At 45.8% G+C, this 18270-nt stretch overlaps 9 non-coding genes across 9 annotated transcripts; all 9 read left to right on the top strand.

Annotated features, from left to right (window-relative positions):
• The first annotated feature begins 5914 nt into the window (after positions 1-5914).
• Positions 5915-5996, top strand: trnal-cag (transfer RNA leucine (anticodon CAG)). Its single transcript has one exon. It is a non-coding gene; the product is annotated as a tRNA-Leu (tRNA).
• A 973-nt stretch (positions 5997-6969) lies between these two features.
• trnal-cag (transfer RNA leucine (anticodon CAG)) lies at positions 6970-7051 on the top strand. Its single transcript has one exon. It is a non-coding gene; the product is annotated as a tRNA-Leu (tRNA).
• A 2028-nt stretch (positions 7052-9079) lies between these two features.
• trnal-cag (transfer RNA leucine (anticodon CAG)) lies at positions 9080-9161 on the top strand. The gene has a single exon. It is a non-coding gene; the product is annotated as a tRNA-Leu (tRNA).
• A 973-nt stretch (positions 9162-10134) lies between these two features.
• Positions 10135-10216, top strand: trnal-cag (transfer RNA leucine (anticodon CAG)). The gene has a single exon. It is a non-coding gene; the product is annotated as a tRNA-Leu (tRNA).
• Positions 10217-12244: 2028 nt separating this feature from the next.
• Positions 12245-12326, top strand: trnal-cag (transfer RNA leucine (anticodon CAG)). Its single transcript has one exon. It is a non-coding gene; the product is annotated as a tRNA-Leu (tRNA).
• A 973-nt stretch (positions 12327-13299) lies between these two features.
• Positions 13300-13381, top strand: trnal-cag (transfer RNA leucine (anticodon CAG)). The gene has a single exon. It is a non-coding gene; the product is annotated as a tRNA-Leu (tRNA).
• A 973-nt stretch (positions 13382-14354) lies between these two features.
• On the top strand, positions 14355-14436 carry trnal-cag (transfer RNA leucine (anticodon CAG)). Its single transcript has one exon. It is a non-coding gene; the product is annotated as a tRNA-Leu (tRNA).
• Positions 14437-16464: 2028 nt separating this feature from the next.
• Positions 16465-16546, top strand: trnal-cag (transfer RNA leucine (anticodon CAG)). The gene has a single exon. It is a non-coding gene; the product is annotated as a tRNA-Leu (tRNA).
• Positions 16547-17520: 974 nt separating this feature from the next.
• On the top strand, positions 17521-17602 carry trnal-cag (transfer RNA leucine (anticodon CAG)). Its single transcript has one exon. It is a non-coding gene; the product is annotated as a tRNA-Leu (tRNA).
• The last annotated feature ends 668 nt before the right edge of the window (positions 17603-18270 follow it).

The following is an 18270-nucleotide window of genomic DNA, read 5'->3' as shown; positions in this document are numbered from 1 at the left end:
CCTTAAACCACTCGGCCACCCTGACAATGAACCGACTGTAACTGCAGAAAAGCGTGCTCCAATTCTGCACATTTACTGAGTTGCATCACAATCCTTCCTCCTGTGCAATCACACAACACGTACATTGTTACGACATCACTTAACAGGCAGCGCCAGTCATTAAGTTTATCATGCCTGCAATGCAACCAACACACGTATTTCTCACAACAGCTCGCATTTTGCCAGCTATCGGGTAAAATTTTCTGCAGTGTGTTGGCGCCTTTCATGTCCCAAAACGCTTTACAGCCAATGAAGTATTTTTAAAGTGAGTCACTGTTGTAATGTGGGAAATGGCGCAGCCAGTATGCACACAGCACGATCCCACAAACAGCAATGTGTTCATGACCAGATAATCTGTTTTTGTCAGTGATGTTGATATAGGAATAGATATTGAATGAATGTTGTAACTGGTTTGTCCCAACATGCACCTAATTTCTGTTGTTGCCCTGTGGATACGTAGGTTCCTGTGACCGGTATGTTGCAAAATCGTTTCTCGAGAGTTTACTGTCTACCACTTTAATTGCCTTAATTATTATTTTCCGCATGGCAAAGTCACATTTCACTCAACGGTCACTCGTTCCAGAACAGAAGCTGCTTCCAGTGGTAGCGTGGCCGAGCGGTCTAAGGCGCTGGATCCAGGTTCCAGTCTCTTCGGAGGCATGAGTTCAAATCCCACTGCTGCCACAATTTTCCCTGCGTAACACTTGCATTCTGTCAGCACAAGCATGGGCACCTGTTTCACAATGGGGCCATTTTGGTGTGGAAAAGTAGTTGGACTGTGAGCGGTGCCTTTAGTTTGTTGGCAAATGGCAATACCATCGAAGAGTTTGATGTCACCACTTGAAAATTGAAGGCCAGTTGAGCATGCTTTTTGCACGCTGGCCGGATTTGTGTGGATAAAAAGTAAATGTCAGAAGTGGGATTGGAAACCACGCCGCTAGAAGTGGGCTTGGCACCCACGTCCCAGAATACACCAACCTTTGGTAAGGTAAGGGTTACAGTCTTTGAGTTTGGCACCTTAAACCACTCGGCCACCCTGACAATGAACCGACTGTAACTGCAGAAAAGCGTGCTCCAATTCTGCACATTTACTGAGTTGCATCACAATCCTTCCTCCTGTGCAATCACACAACACGTACATTGTTACGACATCACTTAACAGGCAGCGCCAGTCATTAAGTTTATCATGCCTGCAATGCAACCAACACACGTATTTCTCACAACAGCTCGCATTTTGCCAGCTATCGGGTAAAATTTTCTGCAGTGTGTTGGCGCCTTTCATGTCCCAAAACGCTTTACAGCCAATGAAGTATTTTTAAAGTGAGTCACTGTTGTAATGTGGGAAATGGTGCAGCCAGTATGCACACAGCACGATCCCACAAACAGCAATGTGTTCATGACCAGATAATCTGTTTTTGTCAGTGATGTTGATATAGGAATAGATATTGAATGAATGTTGTAACTGGTTTGTCCCAACATGCACCTAATTTCTGTTGTTGCCCTGTGGATACGTAGGTTCCTGTGACCGGTATGTTGCAAAATCGTTTCTCGAGAGTTGACTGTCTACCACTTTAATTGCCTTAATTATTATTTTCCGCATGGCAAAGTCACATTTCACTCAACGGTCACTCGTTCCAGAACAGAAGCTGCTTCCAGTGGTAGCGTGGCCGAGCGGTCTAAGGCGCTGGATCCAGGTTCCAGTCTCTTCGGAGGCATGAGTTCAAATCCCACCGCTGCCACAATTTTCCCTGCGTAACACTTGCATTCTGTCAGCACAAGCATGGGCACCTGTTTCACAATGGGGCCATTTTGGTGTGGAAAAGTAGTTGGACTGTGAGCGGTGCCTTTAGTTTGTTGGCAAATGGCAATACCATCGAAGAGTTTGATGTCACCACTTGAAAATTGAAGGCCAGTTGAGCATGCTTTTTGCACGCTGGCCGCATTTGTGTGGATAAAAAGTAAATGTCAGAAGTGGGATTGGAAACCACGCCGCTAGAAGTGGGCTTGGCACCCACGTCCCAGAATACACCAACCTTTGGTAAGGTAAGGGTTACAGTCTTTGAGTTTGGCACCTTAAACCACTCGGCCACCCTGACAATAACCGACTGCAACTGCAGAAAAGCGTGCTCCAATTCTGCACATTTACTGAGTTGCATCACAATCCTTCCTCCTGTGCAATCACACAACACGTACATTGTTACGACATCACTTAACAGGCAGCGCCAGTCATTAAGTTTATCATGCCTGCAATGCAACCAACACACGTATTTCTCACAACAGCTCGCATTTTGCCAGCTATCGGGTAAAATTTTCTGCAGTGTGTTGGCGCCTTTCATGTCCCAAAACGCTTTACAGCCAATGAAGTATTTTTAAAGTGAGTCACTGTTGTAATGTGGGAAATGGCGCAGCCAGTATGCACACAGCACGATCCCACAAACAGCAATGTGTTCATGACCAGATAATCTGTTTTTGTCAGTGATGTTGATATAGGAATAAATATTGAATGAATGTTGTAACTGGTTTGTCCCAACATGCACCTAATTTCTGTTGTTGCCCTGTGGATACGTAGGTTCCTGTGACCGGTATGTTGCAAAATCGTTTCTCGAGAGTTTACTGTCTACCACTTTAATTGCCTTAATTATTATTTTCCGCATGGCAAAGTCACATTTCACTCAACGGTCACTCGTTCCAGAACAGAAGCTGCTTCCAGTGGTAGCGTGGCCGAGCGGTCTAAGGCGCTGGATCCAGGTTCCAGTCTCTTCGGAGGCATGAGTTCAAATCCCACCGCTGCCACAATTTTCCCTGCGTAACACTTGCATTCTGTCAGCACAAGCATGGGCACCTGTTTCACAATGGGGCCATTTTGGTGTGGAAAAGTAGTTGGACTGTGAGCGGTGCCTTTAGTTTGTTGGCAAATGGCAATACCATCGAAGAGTTTGATGTCACCACTTGAAAATTGAAGGCCAGTTGAGCATGCTTTTTGCACGCTGGCCGCATTTGTGTGGGTAAAAAGTAAATGTCAGAAGTGGGATTGGAAACCACGCCGCTAGAAGTGGGCTTGGCACCCACGTCCCAGAATACACCAACCTTTGGTAAGGTAAGGGTTACAGTCTTTGAGTTTGGCACCTTAAACCACTCGGCCACCCTGACAATAACCGACTGTAACTGCAGAAAAGCGTGCTCCAATTCTGCACATTTACTGAGTTGCATCACAATCCTTCCTCCTGTGCAATCACACAACACGTACATTGTTACGACATCACTTAACAGGCAGCGCCAGTCATTAATTTTATCATGCCTGCAATGCAACCAACACACGTATTTCTCACAACAGCTTGCATTTTGCCAGCTATCGGGTAAAATTTTCTGCAGTGTGTTGGCGCCTTTCATGTCCCAAAACGCTTTACAGCCAATGAAGTATTTTTAAAGTGAGTCACTGTTGTAATGTGGGAAATGGCGCAGCCAGTATGCACACAGCACGATCCCACAAACAGCAATGTGTTCATGACCAGATAATCTGTTTTTGTCAGTGATGTTGATATAGGAATAGATATTGAATGAATGTTGTAACTGGTTTGTCCCAACATGCACCTAATTTCTGTTGTTGCCCTGTGGATACGTAGGTTCCTGTGACCGGTATGTTGCAAAATCGTTTCTCGAGAGTTTACTGTCTACCACTTTAATTGCCTTAATTATTATTTTCCGCATGGCAAAGTCACATTTCACTCAACGGTCACTCGTTCCAGAACAGAAGCTGCTTCCAGTGGTAGCGTGGCCGAGCGGTCTAAGGCGCTGGATCCAGGTTCCAGTCTCTTCGGAGGCATGAGTTCAAATCCCACTGCTGCCACAATTTTCCCTGCGTAACACTTGCATTCTGTCAGCACAAGCATGGGCACCTGTTTCACAATGGGGCCATTTTGGTGTGGAAAAGTAGTTGGACTGTGAGCGGTGCCTTTAGTTTGTTGGCAAATGGCAATACCATCGAAGAGTTTGATGTCACCACTTGAAAATTGAAGGCCAGTTGAGCATGCTTTTTGCACGCTGGCCGGATTTGTGTGGATAAAAAGTAAATGTCAGAAGTGGGATTGGAAACCACGCCGCTAGAAGTGGGCTTGGCACCCACGTCCCAGAATACACCAACCTTTGGTAAGGTAAGGGTTACAGTCTTTGAGTTTGGCACCTTAAACCACTCGGCCACCCTGACAATGAACCGACTGTAACTGCAGAAAAGCGTGCTCCAATTCTGCACATTTACTGAGTTGCATCACAATCCTTCCTCCTGTGCAATCACACAACACGTACATTGTTACGACATCACTTAACAGGCAGCGCCAGTCATTAAGTTTATCATGCCTGCAATGCAACCAACACACGTATTTCTCACAACAGCTCGCATTTTGCCAGCTATCGGGTAAAATTTTCTGCAGTGTGTTGGCGCCTTTCATGTCCCAAAACGCTTTACAGCCAATGAAGTATTTTTAAAGTGAGTCACTGTTGTAATGTGGGAAATGGCGCAGCCAGTATGCACACAGCACGATCCCACAAACAGCAATGTGTTCATGACCAGATAATCTGTTTTTGTCAGTGATGTTGATATAGGAATAGATATTGAATGAATGTTGTAACTGGTTTGTCCCAACATGCACCTAATTTCTGTTGTTGCCCTGTGGATACGTAGGTTCCTGTGACCGGTATGTTGCAAAATCGTTTCTCGAGAGTTGACTGTCTACCACTTTAATTGCCTTAATTATTATTTTCCGCATGGCAAAGTCACATTTCACTCAACGGTCACTCGTTCCAGAACAGAAGCTGCTTCCAGTGGTAGCGTGGCCGAGCGGTCTAAGGCGCTGGATCCAGGTTCCAGTCTCTTCGGAGGCATGAGTTCAAATCCCACCGCTGCCACAATTTTCCCTGCGTAACACTTGCATTCTGTCAGCACAAGCATGGGCACCTGTTTCACAATGGGGCCATTTTGGTGTGGAAAAGTAGTTGGACTGTGAGCGGTGCCTTTAGTTTGTTGGCAAATGGCAATACCATCGAAGAGTTTGATGTCACCACTTGAAAATTGAAGGCCAGTTGAGCATGCTTTTTGCACGCTGGCCGCATTTGTGTGGATAAAAAGTAAATGTCAGAAGTGGGATTGGAAACCACGCCGCTAGAAGTGGGCTTGGCACCCACGTCCCAGAATACACCAACCTTTGGTAAGGTAAGGGTTACAGTCTTTGAGTTTGGCACCTTAAACCACTCGGCCACCCTGACAATGAACCGACTGTAACTGCAGAAAAGCGTGCTCCAATTCTGCACATTTACTGAGTTGCATCACAATCCTTCCTCCTGTGCAATCACACAACACGTACATTGTTACGACATCACTTAACAGGCAGCGCCAGTCATTAAGTTTATCATGCCTGCAATGCAACCAACACACGTATTTCTCACAACAGCTCGCATTTTGCCAGCTATCGGGTAAAATTTTCTGCAGTGTGTTGGCGCCTTTCATGTCCCAAAACGCTTTACAGCCAATGAAGTATTTTTAAAGTGAGTCACTGTTGTAATGTGGGAAATGGCGCAGCCAGTATGCACACAGCACGATCCCACAAACAGCAATGTGTTCATGACCAGATAATCTGTTTTTGTCAGTGATGTTGATATAGGAATAAATATTGAATGAATGTTGTAACTGGTTTGTCCCAACATGCACCTAATTTCTGTTGTTGCCCTGTGGATACGTAGGTTCCTGTGACCGGTATGTTGCAAAATCGTTTCTCGAGAGTTTACTGTCTACCACTTTAATTGCCTTAATTATTATTTTCCGCATGGCAAAGTCACATTTCACTCAACGGTCACTCGTTCCAGAACAGAAGCTGCTTGCAGTGGTAGCGTGGCCGAGCGGTCTAAGGCGCTGGATCCAGGTTCCAGTCTCTTCGGAGGCGTGGGTTCAAATCCCACCGCTGCCAGAATTTTCCCTGCGTAACACTTGCATTCTGTCAGCACAAGCATGGGCACCTGTTTCACAATGGGGCCATTTTGGTGTGGAAAAGTAGTTGGACTGTGAGCGGTGCCTTTAGTTTGTTGGCAAATGGCAATACCATCGAAGAGTTTGATGTCACCACTTGAAAATTGAAGGCCAGTTGAGCATGCTTTTTGCACGCTGGCCGCATTTGTGTGGATAAAAAGTAAATGTCAGAAGTGGGATTGGAAACCACGCCGCTAGAAGTGGGCTTGGCACCCACGTCCCAGAATACACCAACCTTTGGTAAGGTAAGGGTTACAGTCTTTGAGTTTGGCACCTTAAACCACTCGGCCACCCTGACAATGAACCGACTGTAACTGCAGAAAAGCGTGCTCCAATTCTGCACATTTACTGAGTTGCATCACAATCCTTCCTCCTGTGCAATCACACAACACGTACATTGTTACGACATCACTTAACAGGCAGCGCCAGTCATTAAGTTTATCATGCCTGCAATGCAACCAACACACGTATTTCTCACAACAGCTCGCATTTTGCCAGCTATCGGGTAAAATTTTCTGCAGTGTGTTGGCGCCTTTCATGTCCCAAAACGCTTTACAGCCAATGAAGTATTTTTAAAGTGAGTCACTGTTGTAATGTGGGAAATGGCGCAGCCAGTATGCACACAGCACGATCCCACAAACAGCAATGTGTTCATGACCAGATAATCTGTTTTTGTCAGTGATGTTGATATAGGAATAAATATTGAATGAATGTTGTAACTGGTTTGTCCCAACATGCACCTAATTTCTGTTGTTGCCCTGTGGATACGTAGGTTCCTGTGACCGGTATGTTGCAAAATCGTTTCTCGAGAGTTTACTGTCTACCACTTTAATTGCCTTAATTATTATTTTCCGCATGGCAAAGTCACATTTCACTCAACGGTCACTCGTTCCAGAACAGAAGCTGCTTGCAGTGGTAGCGTGGCCGAGCGGTCTAAGGCGCTGGATCCAGGTTCCAGTCTCTTCGGAGGCATGGGTTCAAATCCCACCGCTGCCACAATTTTCCCTGCGTAACACTTGCATTCTGTCAGCACAAGCATGGGCACCTGTTTCACAATGGGGCCATTTTGGTGTGGAAAAGTAGTTGGACTGTGAGCGGTGCCTTCAGTTTGTTGGCAAATGGCAATACCATCGAAGAGTTTGATGTCACCACTTGAAAATTGAAGGCCAGTTGAGCATGCTTTTTGCACGCTGGCCGCATTTGTGTGGATAAAAAGTAAATGTCAGAAGTGGGATTGGAAACCACGCCGCTAGAAGTGGGCTTGGCACCCACGTCCCAGAATACACCAACCTTTGGTGAGGTAAGGGTTACAGTCTTTGAGTTTGGCACCTTAAACCACTCGGCCACCCTGACAATGAACCGACTGTAACTGCAGAAAAGCGTGCTCCAATTCTGCACATTTACTGAGTTGCATCACAATCCTTCCTCCTGTGCAATCACACAACACGTACATTGTTACGACATCACTTAACAGGCAGCGCCAGTCATTAAGTTTATCATGCCTGCAATGCAACCAACACACGTATTTCTCACAACAGCTCGCATTTTGCCAGCTATCGGGTAAAATTTTCTGCAGTGTGTTGGCGCCTTTCATGTCCCAAAACGCTTTACAGCCAATGAAGTATTTTTAAAGTGAGTCACTGTTGTAATGTGGGAAATGGCGCAGCCAGTATGCACACAGCACGATCCCACAAACAGCAATGTGTTCATGACCAGATAATCTGTTTTTGTCAGTGATGTTGATATAGGAATAAATATTGAATGAATGTTGTAACTGGTTTGTCCCAACATGCACCTAATTTCTGTTGTTGCCCTGTGGATACGTAGGTTCCTGTGACCGGTATGTTGCAAAATCGTTTCTTGAGAGTTGACTGTCTACCACTTTAATTGCCTTAATTATTATTTTCCGCATGGCAAAGTCACATTTCACTCAACGGTCACTCGTTCCAGAACAGAAGCTGCATCCAGTGGTAGCGTGGCCGAGCAGTCTAAGGCGCTGGATCCAGGTTCCAGTCTCTTCGGAGGCGTGGGTTCAAATCCCACCGCTGCCACAATTTTCCCTGCGTAACACTTGCATTCTGTCAGCACAAGCATGGGCACCTGTTTCACAATGGGGCCATTTTGGTGTGGAAAAGTAGTTGGACTGTGAGCGGTGCCTTTAGTTTGTTGGCAAATGGCAATACCATCGAAGAGTTTGATGTCACCACTTGAAAATTGAAGGCCAGTTGAGCATGCTTTTTGCACGCTGGCCGCATTTGTGTGGATAAAAAGTAAATGTCAGAAGTGGGATTGGAAACCACGCCGCTAGAAGTGGGCTTGGCACCCACGTCCCAGAATACACCAACCTTTGGTAAGGTAAGGGTTACAGTCTTTGAGTTTGGCACCTTAAACCACTCGGCCACCCTGACAACGAACCGACTGTAACTGCAGAAAAGCGTGCTCCAATTCTGCACATTTACTGAGTTGCATCACAATCCTTCCTCCTGTGCAATCACACAACACGTACATTGTTACGACATCACTTAACAGGCAGCGCCAGTCATTAAGTTTATCATGCCTGCAATGCAACCAACACACGTATTTCTCACAACAGCTCGCATTTTGCCAGCTATCGGGTAAAATTTTCTGCAGTGTGTTGGCGCCTTTCATGTCCCAAAACGCTTTACAGCCAATGAAGTATTTTTAAAGTGAGTCACTGTTGTAATGTGGGAAATGGCGCAGCCAGTATGCACACAGCACGATCCCACAAACAGCAATGTGTTCATGACCAGATAATCTGTTTTTGTCAGTGATGTTGATATAGGAATAAATATTGAATGAATGTTGTAACTGGTTTGTCCCAACATGCACCTAATTTCTGTTGTTGCCCTGTGGATACGTAGGTTCCTGTGACCGGTATGTTGCAAAATCATTTCTCGAGAGTTTACTGTCTACCACTTTAATTGCCTTAATTATTATTTTCCGCATGGCAAAGTCACATTTCACTCAACGGTCACTCGTTCCAGAACAGAAGCTGCTTCCAGTGGTAGCGTGGCCGAGCGGTCTAAGGCGCTGGATCCAGGTTCCAGTCTCTTCGGAGGCGTGGGTTCAAATCCCACCGCTGCCACAATTTTCCCTGCGTAACACTTGCATTCTGTCAGCACAAGCATGGGCACCTGTTTCACAATGGGGCCATTTTGGTGTGGAAAAGTAGTTGGACTGTGAGCGGTGCCTTTAGTTTGTTGGCAAATGGCAATACCATCGAAGAGTTTGATGTCACCACTTGAAAATTGAAGGCCAGTTGAGCATGCTTTTTGCACGCTGGCCGCATTTGTGTGGATAAAAAGTAAATGTCAGAAGTGGGATTGGAAACCACGCCGCTAGAAGTGGGCTTGGCACCCACGTCCCAGAATACACCAACCTTTGGTAAGGTAAGGGTTACAGTCTTTGAGTTTGGCACCTTAAACCACTCGGCCACCCTGACAATGAACCGACTGTAACTGCAGAAAAGCGTGCTCCAATTCTGCACATTTACTGAGTTGCATCACAATCCTTCCTCCTGTGCAATCACACAACACGTACATTGTTACGACATCACTTAACAGGCAGCGCCAGTCATTAAGTTTATCATGCCTGCAATGCAACCAACACACGTATTTCTCACAACAGCTCGCATTTTGCCAGCTATCGGGTAAAATTTTCTGCAGTGTGTTGGCGCCTTTCATGTCCCAAAACGCTTTACAGCCAATGAAGTATTTTTAAAGTGAGTCACTGTTGTAATGTGGGAAATGGCGCAGCCAGTATGCACACAGCACGATCCCACAAACAGCAATGTGTTCATGACCAGATAATCTGTTTTTGTCAGTGATGTTGATATAGGAATAAATATTGAATGAATGTTGTAACTGGTTTGTCCCAACATGCACCTAATTTCTGTTGTTGCCCTGTGGATACGTAGGTTCCTGTGACCGGTATGTTGCAAAATCGTTTCTCGAGAGTTTACTGTCTACCACTTTAATTGCCTTAATTATTATTTTCCGCATGGCAAAGTCACATTTCACTCAACGGTCACTCGTTCCAGAACAGAAGCTGCTTGCAGTGGTAGCGTGGCCGAGCGGTCTAAGGCGCTGGATCCAGGTTCCAGTCTCTTCGGAGGCATGGGTTCAAATCCCACCGCTGCCACAATTTTCCCTGCGTAACACTTGCATTCTGTCAGCACAAGCATGGGCACCTGTTTCACAATGGGGCCATTTTGGTGTGGAAAAGTAGTTGGACTGTGAGCGGTGCCTTCAGTTTGTTGGCAAATGGCAATACCATCGAAGAGTTTGATGTCACCACTTGAAAATTGAAGGCCAGTTGAGCATGCTTTTTGCACGCTGGCCGCATTTGTGTGGATAAAAAGTAAATGTCAGAAGTGGGATTGGAAACCACGCCGCTAGAAGTGGGCTTGGCACCCACGTCCCAGAATACACCAACCTTTGGTGAGGTAAGGGTTACAGTCTTTGAGTTTGGCACCTTAAACCACTCGGCCACCCTGACAATGAACCGACTGTAACTGCAGAAAAGCGTGCTCCAATTCTGCACATTTACTGAGTTGCATCACAATCCTTCCTCCTGTGCAATCACACAACACGTACATTGTTACGACATCACTTAACAGGCAGCGCCAGTCATTAAGTTTATCATGCCTGCAATGCAACCAACACACGTATTTCTCACAACAGCTCGCATTTTGCCAGCTATCGGGTAAAATTTTCTGCAGTGTGTTGGCGCCTTTCATGTCCCAAAACGCTTTACAGCCAATGAAGTATTTTTAAAGTGAGTCACTGTTGTAATGTGGGAAATGGCGCAGCCAGTATGCACACAGCACGATCCCACAAACAGCAATGTGTTCATGACCAGATAATCTGTTTTTGTCAGTGATGTTGATATAGGAATAAATATTGAATGAATGTTGTAACTGGTTTGTCCCAACATGCACCTAATTTCTGTTGTTGCCCTGTGGATACGTAGGTTCCTGTGACCGGTATGTTGCAAAATCGTTTCTTGAGAGTTGACTGTCTACCACTTTAATTGCCTTAATTATTATTTTCCGCATGGCAAAGTCACATTTCACTCAACGGTCACTCGTTCCAGAACAGAAGCTGCATCCAGTGGTAGCGTGGCCGAGCAGTCTAAGGCGCTGGATCCAGGTTCCAGTCTCTTCGGAGGCGTGGGTTCAAATCCCACCGCTGCCACAATTTTCCCTGCGTAACACTTGCATTCTGTCAGCACAAGCATGGGCACCTGTTTCACAATGGGGCCATTTTGGTGTGGAAAAGTAGTTGGACTGTGAGCGGTGCCTTTAGTTTGTTGGCAAATGGCAATACCATCGAAGAGTTTGATGTCACCACTTGAAAATTGAAGGCCAGTTGAGCATGCTTTTTGCACGCTGGCCGCATTTGTGTGGATAAAAAGTAAATGTCAGAAGTGGGATTGGAAACCACGCCGCTAGAAGTGGGCTTGGCACCCACGTCCCAGAATACACCAACCTTTGGTAAGGTAAGGGTTACAGTCTTTGAGTTTGGCACCTTAAACCACTCGGCCACCCTGACAACGAACCGACTGTAACTGCAGAAAAGCGTGCTCCAATTCTGCACATTTACTGAGTTGCATCACAATCCTTCCTCCTGTGCAATCACACAACACGTACATTGTTACGACATCACTTAACAGGCAGCGCCAGTCATTAAGTTTATCATGCCTGCAATGCAACCAACACACGTATTTCTCACAACAGCTCGCATTTTGCCAGCTATCGGGTAAAATTTTCTGCAGTGTGTTGGCGCCTTTCATGTCCCAAAACGCTTTACAGCCAATGAAGTATTTTTAAAGTGAGTCACTGTTGTAATGTGGGAAATGGCGCAGCCAGTATGCACACAGCACGATCCCACAAACAGCAATGTGTTCATGACCAGATAATCTGTTTTTGTCAGTGATGTTGATATAGGAATAAATATTGAATGAATGTTGTAACTGGTTTGTCCCAACATGCACCTAATTTCTGTTGTTGCCCTGTGGATACGTAGGTTCCTGTGACCGGTATGTTGCAAAATCATTTCTCGAGAGTTTACTGTCTACCACTTTAATTGCCTTAATTATTATTTTCCGCATGGCAAAGTCACATTTCACTCAACGGTCACTCGTTCCAGAACAGAAGCTGCTTCCAGTGGTAGCGTGGCCGAGCGGTCTAAGGCGCTGGATCCAGGTTCCAGTCTCTTCGGAGGCGTGGGTTCAAATCCCACCGCTGCCACAATTTTCCCTGCGTAACACTTGCATTCTGTCAGCACAAGCATGGGCACCTGTTTCACAATGGGGCCATTTTGGTGTGGAAAAGTAGTTGGACTGTGAGCGGTGCCTTTAGTTTGTTGGCAAATGGCAATACCATCGAAGAGTTTGATGTCACCACTTGAAAATTGAAGGCCAGTTGAGCATGCTTTTTGCACGCTGGCCGCATTTGTGTGGATAAAAAGTAAATGTCAGAAGTGGGATTGGAAACCACGCCGCTAGAAGTGGGCTTGGCACCCACGTCCCAGAATACACCAACCTTTGGTAAGGTAAGGGTTACAGTCTTTGAGTTTGGCACCTTAAACCACTCGGCCACCCTGACAATGAACCGACTGTAACTGCAGAAAAGCGTGCTCCAATTCTGCACATTTACTGAGTTGCATCACAATCCTTCCTCCTGTGCAATCACACAACACGTACATTGTTACGACATCACTTAACAGGCAGCGCCAGTCATTAAGTTTATCATGCCTGCAATGCAACCAACACACGTATTTCTCACAACAGCTCGCATTTTGCCAGCTATCGGGTAAAATTTTCTGCAGTGTGTTGGCGCCTTTCATGTCCCAAAACGCTTTACAGCCAATGAAGTATTTTTAAAGTGAGTCACTGTTGTAATGTGGGAAATGGCGCAGCCAGTATGCACACAGCACGATCCCACAAACAGCAATGTGTTCATGACCAGATAATCTGTTTTTGTCAGTGATGTTGATATAGGAATAAATATTGAATGAATGTTGTAACTGGTTTGTCCCAACATGCACCTAATTTCTGTTGTTGCCCTGTGGATACGTAGGTTCCTGTGACCGGTATGTTGCAAAATCGTTTCTCGAGAGTTTACTGTCTACCACTTTAATTGCCTTAATTATTATTTTCCGCATGGCAAAGTCACATTTCACTCAACGGTCACTCGTTCCAGAACAGAAACTGTTTCCAGTGGTAGCGTGGCCGAGCGGTCTAAGGCGCTGGATCCAGGTTCCAGTCTCTTCGGAGGCGTGGGTTCAAATCCCACCGCTGCCAGAATTTTCCCTGCGTAACACTTGCATTCTGTCAGCACAAGCATGGGCACCTGTTTCACAATTGGGCCATTTTGGTGTGGAAAAGTAGTTGGACTGTGAGCGGTGCCTTTAGTTTGTTGGCAAATGGCAATACCATCGAAGAGTTTGATGTCACCACTTGAAAATTGAAGGCCAGTTGAGCATGCTTTTTGCACGCTGGCCGCATTTGTGTGGATAAAAAGTAAATGTCAGAAGTGGGATTGGAAACCACGCCGCTAGAAGTGGGCTTGGCACCCACGTCCCAGAATACACCAACCTTTGGTAAGGTAAGGGTTACAGTCTTTGAGTTTGGCACCTTAAACCACTCGGCCACCCTGACAATGAACCGACTGTAACTGCAGAAAAGCGTGCTCCAATTCTGCACATTTACTGAGTTGCATCACAATCCTTCCTCCTGTGCAATCACACAACACGTACATTGTTACGACATCACTTAACAGGCATCGCCAGTCATTAAGTTTATCATGCCTGCAATGCAACCAACACACGTATTTCTCACAACAGCTCGCATTTTGCCAGCTATCGGGTAAAATTTTCTGCAGTGTGTTGGCGCCGTTCATGTCCCAAAACGCTTTACAGCCAATGAAGTATTTTTAAAGTGAGTCACGGTTGTAATGTGGGAAATGGCGCAGCCAGTATGCACACAGCACGATCCCACAAACAGCAATGTGTTCATGACCAGATAATCTGTTTTTGTCAGTGATGTTGATATAGGATTAAATATTGAATGAATGTTGTAACTGGTTTGTCCCAACATGCACCTAATTTCTGTTGTTGCCCTGTGGATACGTAGGTTCCTGTGACCGGTATGTTGCAAAATCGTTTCTCGAGAGTTTACTGTCTACCACTTTAATTGCCTTAATTATTATTTTCCGCATGGCAAAGTCACATTTCACTCAACGGTCACTCGTTCCAGAACAGAAGCTGCTTCCAGTGGTAGCGTGGCCGAGCGGTCTAAGGCGCTGGATCCAGGTCCCAGTCTCTTTGGAGGCGTGGGTTCAAATCCCACCGCTGCCAGAATTTTCCCTGCGTAACACTTGCATTCTGTCAGCACAAGCATGGGCACCTGTTTCACAATGGGGCCATTTTGGTGTGGAAAAGTAGTTGGACTGTGAGCGGTGCCTTTAGTTTGTTGGCAAATGGCAATACCATCGAAGAGTTTGATGTCACCACTTGAAAATTGAAGGCCAGTTGAGCATGCTTTTTGCACGCTGGCCGCATTTGTGTGGATAAAAAGTAAATGTCAGAAGTGGGATTGGAAACCACGCCGCTCGAAGTGGGCTTGGCACCCACGTCCCAGAATACACCAACCTTTGGTAAGGTAAGGGTTACAGTCTTTGAGTTTGGCACCTTAAACCACTCGGCCACCCTGACAATGAACCGACTGCAACTGCAGAAAAGCGTGCTCCAATTCTGCACATTTACTGAGTTGCATCACAATCCTTCCTCCTGTGCAATCACACAACACGTACATTGTTACGACATCACTTAACAGGCAGCGCCAGTCATTAAGTTTATCATGCCTGCAATGCAACCAACACACGTATTTCTCACAACAGCTCGCATTTTGCCAGCTATCGGGTAAAATTTTCTGCAGTGTGTTGGCGCCTTTCATGTCCCAAAACGCTTTACAGCCAATGAAGTATTTTTAAAGTGAGTCACTGTTGTAATGTGGGAAATGGCGCAGCCAGTATGCACACAGCACGATCCCACAAACAGCAATGTGTTCATAACCAGATAATCTGTTTTTGTCAGTGATGTTGATATAGGAATAAATATTGAATGAATGTTGTAACTGGTTTGTCCCAACATGCACCTAATTTCTGTTGTTGCCCTGTGGATACGTAGGTTCCTGTGACCGGTATGTTGCAAAATCGTTTCTCGAGAGTTTACTGTCTACCACTTTAATTGCCTTAATTATTATTTTCCGCATGGCAAAGTCACATTTCACTCAACGGTCACTCGTTCCAGAACAGAAGCTGCTTCCAGTGGTAGCGTGGCCGAGCGGTCTAAGGCTTTTGATTCAGGTTCCAGTCTCTTCGGAGGCGTGGGTTCAAATCCCACCGCTGCCAGAATTTTCCCTGCGTAACACTTGCATTCTGTCAGCACAAGCATGGGCACCTGTTTCACAATGGGGCCATTTTGGTGTGGAAAAGTAGTTGGACTGTGAGCGGTGCCTTTAGTTTGTTGGCAAATGGCAATACCATCGAAGAGTTTGATGTCACCACTTGAAAATTGAAGGCCAGTTGAGCATGCTTTTTGCACGCTGGCCGCATTTGTGTGGATAAAAAGTAAATGTCAGAAGTGGGATTGGAAACCACGCCGCTAGAAGTGGGCTTGGCACCCACGTCCCAGAATACACCAACCTTTGGTAAGGTAAGGGTTACAGTCTTTGAGTTTGGCACCTTAAACCACTCGGCCACCCTGACAATGAACCGACTGCAACTGCAGAAAAGCGTGCTCCAATTCTGCACATTTACTGAGTTGCATCACAATCCTTCCTCCTGTGCAATCACACAACACGTACATTGTTACGACATCACTTAACAGGCAGCGCCAGTCATTAAGTTTATCATGCCTGCAATGCAACCAACACACGTATTTCTCACAACAGCTCGCATTTTGCCAGCTATCGGGTAAAATTTTCTGCAGTGTGTTGGCGCCTTTCATGTCCCAAAACGCTTTACAGCCAATGAAGTATTTTTAAAGTGAGTCACTGTTGTAATGTGGGAAATGGCGCAGCCAGTATGCACACAGCACGATCCCACAAACAGCAATGTGTTCATGACCAGATAATCTGTTTTTGTCAGTGATGTTGATATAGGAATAAATATTGAATGAATGTTGTAACTGGTTTGTCCCAACATGCACCTAATTTCTGTTGTTGCCCTGTGGATACGTAGGTTCCTGTGACCGGTATGTTGCAAAATCGTTTCTCGAGAGTTTACTGTCTACCACTTTAATTGCCTTAATTATTATTTTCCGCATGGCAAAGTCACATTTCACTCAACGGTCACTCGTTCCAGAACAGAAGCTGCTTCCAGTGGTAGCGTGGCCGAGCGGTCTAAGGCGCTGGATCCAGATTCCAGTCTCTTCGGAGGCGTGGGTTCAAATCCCACCGCTGCCACAATTTTCCCTGCGTAACACTTGCATTCTGTCAGCACAAGCATGGGCACCTGTTTCACAAATGGGGCCATTTTGGTGTGGAAAAGTAGTTGGACTGTGAGCGGTGCCTTTAGTTTGTTGGCAAATGGCAATACCATCGAAGAGTTTGATGTCACCACTTGAAAATTGAAGGCCAGTTGAGCATGCTTTTTGCACGCTGGCCGCATTTGTGTGGATAAAAAGTAAATGTCAGAAGTGGGATTGGAAACCACGCCGCTAGAAGTGGGCTTGGCACCCACGTCCCAGAATACACCAACCTTTGGTAAGGTAAGGGTTACAGTCTTTGAGTTTGGCACCTTAAACCACTCGGCCACCCTGACAATGAACCGACTGTAACTGCAGAAAAGCGTGCTCCAATTCTGCACATTTACTGAGTTGCATCACAATCCTTCCTCCTGTGCAATCACACAACACGTACATTGTTACGACATCACTTAACAGGCAGCGCCAGTCATTAAGTTTATCATGCCTGCAATGCAACCAACACACGTATTTCTCACAACAGCTCGCATTTTGCCAGCGATCGGGTAAAATTTTCTGCAGTGTGTTGGCGCCTTTCATGTCCCAAAACGCTTTACAGCCAATGAAGTATTTTTAAAGTGAGTCACTGTTGTAATGTGGGAAATGGCGCAGCCAGTATGCACACAGCACGATCCCACAAACAGCAATGTGTTCATGACCAGATAATCTGTTTTTGTCAGTGATGTTGATATAGGATTAAATATTGAATGAATGTTGTAACTGGTTTGTCCCAACATGCACCTAATTTCTGTTGTTGCCCTGTGGATACGTAGGTTCCTGTGACCGGTATGTTGCAAAATCGTTTCTCGAGAGTTTACTGTCTACCACTTTAATTGCCTTAATTATTATTTTCCGCATGGCAAAGTCACATTTCACTCAACGGTCACTCGTTCCAGAACAGAAGCTGCTTCCAGTGGTAGCGTGGCCGAGCGGTCTAAGGCGCTGGATCCAGGTTCCAGTCTCTTCGGAGGCGTGGGTTCAAATCCCACCGCTGCCACAATTTTCCCTGCGTAACACTTGCATTCTGTCAGCACAAGCATGGGCACCTGTTTCACAATGGGGCCATTTTGGTGTGGAAAAGTAGTTGGACTGTGAGCGGTGCCTTTAGTTTGTTGGCAAATGGCAATACCATCGAAGAGTTTGATGTCACCACTTGAAAATTGAAGGCCAGTTGAGCATGCTTTTTGCACGCTGGCCGCATTTGTGTGGATAAAAAGTAAATGTCAGAAGTGGGATTGGAAACCACGCCGCTAGAAGTGGGCTTGGCACCCACGTCCCAGAATACACCAACCTTTGGTAAGGTAAGGGTTACAGTCTTTGAGTTTGGCACCTTAAACCACTCGGCCACCCTGACAATGAACCGACTGCAACTGCAGAAAAGCGTGCTCCAATTCTGCACATTTACTGAGTTGCATCACAATCCTTCCTCCTGTGCAATCACACAACACGTACATTGTTACGACATCACTTAACAGGCAGCGCCAGTCATTAAGTTTATCATGCCTGCAATGCAACCAACACACGTATTTCTCACAACAGCTCGCATTTTGCCAGCTATCGGGTAAAATTTTCTGCAGTGTGTTGGCGCCTTTCATGTCCCAAAACGCTTTACAGCCAATGAAGTATTTTTAAAGTGAGTCACTGTTGTAATGTGGGAAATGGCGC

Source organism: Pristiophorus japonicus, chromosome 8 (assembly GCF_044704955.1).
Source record: "Pristiophorus japonicus isolate sPriJap1 chromosome 8, sPriJap1.hap1, whole genome shotgun sequence".
In the NCBI taxonomy this organism is placed as follows: domain Eukaryota; kingdom Metazoa; phylum Chordata; class Chondrichthyes; family Pristiophoridae; genus Pristiophorus; species Pristiophorus japonicus.
This window is presented reverse-complemented; position numbering and strand designations above follow the sequence as displayed.